A 6,000-nucleotide genomic window follows, 5' to 3' on the forward strand; every position below is an offset into this window, starting at 1 on the left:
GTCTAGGGTGAAGAGAAAGGAGGAACAACACAAGAAAATAAAAGAAGAAAGTAAAAAAGGCACAGGTTTATCTAACCCCTACTCCACCTCTGCTAAACTAACCTGCACTAAGCCTAGAGCTGGGACCCCTGGGAAATAGCTCTTGCCTCCTTCCCCAGCCATTCTTCCAACCCCTCTGCCAACAGGAAATTTCCTCCTCCATCCACTAAATCTCTCTGGCAAGCAGACCTAGCCCCACTCTCTCAGCAACCCTTAGAGCCTGGCTACCCCCCCCCATTCTCACGCCCTCCCCTAAGCTTAGTTCATTTCTTTTTCTGCTTTCCTCCCAGCTCCCAGTCTCCCAACAACAGCAGCCAATCCCCAGCCTGCTCTAGAGCCACACCATATATGGAGAGGTTGGAAGGAAACCGGAGTAAAACGGGAGGCACACACACACACACACACACACACACACACACACACACACACACAGAGTTTGAGTGCCTTTCTACTTGTGACCTTGTGTCTGTCTGTGTATACCACACCCCATCCTCCCCTGTCCCTGGCTCACCCCATCACCAGAATGAGGAACCTGTTTGCTATTCTTCACCTTTATTCATGCCCCAGGAGATCATCGCTCCTATGGTTTGCCTCTGACCTAGATTCCCTGCACTAATTACAAGCCTAACGAGATCTAACAAACACCCAACTTAGCACAGCTGAGACCCTCGAGGTCAATTAGTGCAGTCCAGCTCCACTCGGGAAATGAGAGATGGAGACAGAAAGTCGTGTACATGCCACAACCCAACCTCACCACAACCTTGGGGTTGAGAAAATGCAAAAATTAGCAATCACTTGAAAATTAGGATCTTGGAGGATTAACAAGTAGGGGAGGAGTGCATTAACATGGAGAGCAGTTGGAGAATGACAGATTACCAACTTCTACATGATCTTCAACATAAACGGTGCAGCTAACAGAACCATGCCCATGACATGGTTTTCAAAAAGACTTAATAGGCTTATATAATTGTAACCCCTCTGTACATCACCTTTATAATAACATTTTTTATTTTTTTTATTTTTTTTTATTTTTTATTTTTTTAAAAATTAAAGACAAGAACACTAACTCATAACACTGCAAGGACTGGAACGCTGGATCTGCATCATGGCCTTAATACTAATCCCCTCCTCCTTCCTTGCTTCCAGCCTTGGACAGCTGGAGCTATCACTCCTGTCCTGCCTGCTATGCCAGAGCTATAGCTGAGGAAACACCCCTTGCCTTCAGAAATACTAGCCTGAACCTCATGCTTGCTTCTCCTGCTTCCAGATAGCAAAACGAGGAACGCAAACAAACCCTTCTTCCCCAGGCTCCTTAGGCAGCAAAATAACACAATAGGCTAGCTTCCTTTCCTGTCCTTGGCCTGCCTGCCAGTGTCCTCACCTCCATCTCTAATACTAGCAGCTCTGTGGGGGAAGAAGAGGGCCAGTGGAAGCAGAATAGACTTAAAGTTAGCTCCAAACAGGATGCTTCTCTCCCCTATCCTTATCAGCTCTTGACTGCGCAGAGGGCGCGGTGCTCCACAAAAAGCGAAAGCCCAACGGATGGACCCGGAAAAAAGTATGCTGAGTGACATAAGTCAGGCTCAGAGAGACAAAAGGTACATGTTTTTTCTCATATGGAAGTTAGATCTAAAATACAAACCTATATGAAAACATATATTCAGGGACACACACACACACACACACACACACACCAAGCAAACTGATTAAGTATGGTATATGCAGGGGTGGAGTCACATGGTATAACCCCTTTGAATATTTAACAATTTCACAAAATGAATACCAGGAAGCTGAGACCTATCTTGTTTGGGGGGGGGGGCGCGAGATACGATTTAAGGGGTCAGGGGAAGATGAATGGAGAGAGGAAGAGAGGAATGATGGGCAAATGCACATATGTGAAAATAGATCTAGGAAAGGTGGGGGATGGGTGAAGTTGGGCTAGACTAGGGAAACAATGGTGGAAGGCGATGCACTGTACACATGAATTACATGTTGGATGGAAACCCCTATGTATACCTATTTAAAGACAATTTTTTTTTCTCAATCCTGAGACTTGAACACTGAGCCTGGGCACTGTCCCTGAACTTCTTTTTTTGCTCCAGGATAGCGCTCTATACTTGAGACACAGTGCCACTTTAGGCTTTTTCTGAGTAGTTTATTGGAGATAAGAATCTCACAGACTTTCTACCCAGGCCAGCTTCAAACTTGGATTCTCAAAATTCAGCCTCCTGATAGCTAGGATCACAGGTGAGAGCCACCAATGGCTGGCTTTAAAGACAATTAAAAATAAAAATAAAAACAGGGCTGGGAATGTGGCTTAGTGGTAGAATGTTTGACTAGCATGCATGAAGCCCTGGGTTCAATTCCTCAATGCCACATAAACAGAAAAAGCCAGAAGTGGTTCTGTGGCTCAAGTGGTAGAGTGCTAGTCTTGAACAAAAGCAGCTCAGGGACAGTGCCCAGGCCCTGAGTTCAAGCCCCAGGACTGGCAAAAATAAAATAAAAAATAAAAATAAAAACAAATGTAATAAGTGATGGCTCATACCAAGCAAAGTTGAGAACTTCTAATTGTCACATGAGCAGAGGAGAAAAGTGTTTTAAAGCTCAGCAAGGGTTAGGAGCATAGCTCAGTGACAGAGAGCTTTCCTAGCCTGCACACAGCTCTGGGCTCCATCCCCAGCACTGGGGGAAAAAAAAAAAAAGGGACCAGCTTTAGGGAAGTGGATGTGCTGGAATCCATCTATTATTTAAGACTCACTCTGGAATTCTGGTTCATAGAAGACACTACTCACTACAGTGTCAGCATGGAGCTATTAGAGGAGCACCAACACCTCTATACTTGGCTGTAACCTTCCTCGGTAGGCCAAGGATGAAGGGAGTTACAGAGTTGTGACTCTTGATAGTGATGGACTTGACCCCAGCCCCACTGCTAAGCAAGAAAGGCCAGGTAGCAGAAATAGATGGAAAAGGGTCACAATCATCTTCTTAAGCAATAAAATTAAAAGGATATAGAAGGGGGCTTGACACAGAGAACTAATTTGGTTAACAAACATACTATGTCCCTAGGGGGGAAATAGATGGGCAGTGAACATGAGCGCTGCCATATTTAAAAAAAGAAAAGAAAAAATAACTAAAATACTGTTTATCAAAATGAATACCAGGAAGTAGACACATGCTTTGTTTTGTTTTGTTTGGGGCAGGGGCAGAGGAGGGACACAGGAATGAAGGGAGGAAAGGTGAATAAATGCAATTAATTGTATTCCATGTGAAAAGTGATCTATGTTTTTTGTGGGTTTTTTTTTGGGGGGTCCGGTTGTGGGGCCTGAAGTCTGGGCCTGGGCGCTGCCCCTCAGCTCTTCAGCTCAAGGCTAGAGCTCTACCACTTGAGCCACAGCGCCACTTCCAGCTTTTTTCATTTTGCTTATGTGGTGCTGAGGAATCGAACCCAGGGCCTCATGCATGCAAGGCAAGCGCTCTACCACTGAGCCATCTTCCCAGCCCCGAAAAGTGATCTATGTACCCAAGCACTGGTGGCTCACGCCTATAATCCTAGCTGCTCAGGAAGATGAGATCTGAGCATCACAGGAAAGTCTGTGAGACTCTAATCTTCAATAAACTACTCAGGAAAAGCTGGAAGTGACAATGTGGCTCAAGTGGTAGAGTGCTAGTCTTGAGCACAGAGAGGCTCAGACAGAGACCAGGCCCTGAGTTCAAGTCCCAGGATGAGAGAGAGAGAGAGAGAAAGAGAGAGAGAGAGAGAGAGATAGGGAGGGATGGGGGGAATGGGGTGACAGAGCAAGGGGTGACACTGATCAAGAAGCATTTTTGGGTGGGGGGGGTCTGGTCGTGGAGCCTGAACTCTGGGGCCTGGGCGCTGTCCCTCAGCTCTTCAGCTCAAGGCTAGCGCTCTACCACTTGAGCCACAGCACCACTTCCAGCTTTTTCTTTTTGCTTATGTGGTGCTGAGGAATCGAACCCAGGGCCTTGAGCATGCAAGGCAAGCGCTCTACCATTGATCCACCTTCCCAGCCCTCAAGAAGCATTGTATCATAGCCTGATTTATATAATTGTAACCACTTCATACAACTTCTTAATAATAACAGTTTAAAATGCTAAAAAAAAAAAAAAGAATAAAAAATAGGCAAGTAGGGGACTAACTAGAGTTAGCATAATAAAAAGCTTTTATTTGTTTATTATTTTATGTGCCTGTGTATGTGTGTCAGTCCTGGGGCTTGAACTCAGGGCCTGGGAACTGTCCTTGACCTTTTTATTTTTATTTTTTTACCACTTTAACCACAACTCTATTTCTGGCTTTTTGGTGGTTAATTGGAGATAAGAGTCTCATGGACTTTCCTACCTGGGCTGGCTTAAGCCTCAGCTCTCAGCCTCCAGATTAGCTAAGATTGAGCCACTGGCATCAAGCCTGCTTGCTTATTTATTTATTTTAGAGGTGTGGGCTCTCTTTGTCTTTGTCTTTGATGGTACTAGGGTTTTGAATTCAGAGACTTTCACTTGTTAGGCTATCACTCTCCCACTTGAGCCACACTAAAGCCACCATGCAAAGTAGAGACTTGGAGTGGACAGGGATAGTGAGCCTGAACAGAAAGAGAGACAGAAATGCTATTACACAGCACAATAGGAAGAGTTGTTGCCTTTAGGCTCCCTCCTCACACCGGACTCTAGCTCAGTAAGCACAGCCCAGTGAAGGGTGGGGATATTGGAGAATCTGACTCCCTAGAGAACAAGAGTTTGTGTTACACCACCAGGTAAGCCTTCAAGCCACACAACGATGATACTACTACTATCATCTTTATCAGGGAATGAGAGTAGGATTAGAATGGATAAGGAAGCTGGGCATGGTGGCTCATACAAGTGATCCTAGCTACTTGAGAAGCTTTGATGACCAGGATGGCAATTCTAGGTCAGCCCAGGTAAAAAGTTTATAAGACCCCATCTCAACCCATAGCTGGGCACAGTGATGTGAACTTGTCAGCCCAGCTATTGAGAAGACTGAAATCAGGAAGATCTCAAGTTCTAGGCCAACCCAGGTTAAAAAAAAAAAGAAGAAAAAAAACACCTTTTCAACAGTAAGAAGCTAAGTATGTTGGCGCATATCTGTTATCCAAGCTACTCCAGGAAGCATAAAATATGAGGATTACACTCCAGGTGTGGGCCTGGCAAAAAAAAAAAAAAAAAGCGAGACCCTATCTAGAAATAACCACTGCAAAAGAGGGCTGGGAAATAACCACTGCAAAAGAGGGCTGGGAAATAACCACTGCAAAAGAGGGCTGGGAAATAACCACTGCAAAAGAGGGCTGGAGATGTTGGCTTAGCGAGTACAAAGGCCTGAGTTCAAATTCCAGTACCAACCTCCCACCCCCCACACACACACAAAAAAAAGAATGGATAATGGAGAAAGGAGTTAAGCTACCTGTAACAGCCCAGGTCTTTCAGAAGAGCCCACTGGAATCCTGAAAGAACCTCCCCTGATGTGTGTGTGGAAAAGTAGATCCCATGTGGAACAAAAGTAAGACTCTAGTAGCCATGGAGATGCCTCACTTGGATCTGAATTCAAGAAAGACCTTGCTCTTCAGCTGTAAGGGGTACAGTGAGCTGCCAGCCTCTAGCTGTTAGCACCTTCTGGATCTGTCTTGATTTTCTAAACAAAGCAAATTCCTTCCAGGCAGCTTCCAGCCAATGTCTGAGCAGAGAGGGTAGTTACTAGGGCTTCATTCAACGTTTCAGTCCAATAAGAAAACTCGGATTCTAAGAGACACCTTTACACTGAAGTTCCCCCAATGGGTCTCCCAAGATTTTGTCTACATTTCAGTCTGAAGGTCCTGCTGCCTGACTCTACTTCCTCCCCCTTTTCCTGTATAGGTGTCGTCTACTTCATACAGCTCTGTCCTAATGCCTCTGTATCTGCTTCCCAGAGACTCTGCTAGCATAGCTTTCTACCTC

The sequence above is a fragment of the Dipodomys merriami genome, unplaced genomic scaffold, assembly GCF_024711535.1.
Source record: "Dipodomys merriami isolate MVZ:Mamm:240054 unplaced genomic scaffold, mDipMer1.0.p SCAF_156, whole genome shotgun sequence".
NCBI lineage: Eukaryota > Metazoa > Chordata > Mammalia > Rodentia > Heteromyidae > Dipodomys > Dipodomys merriami.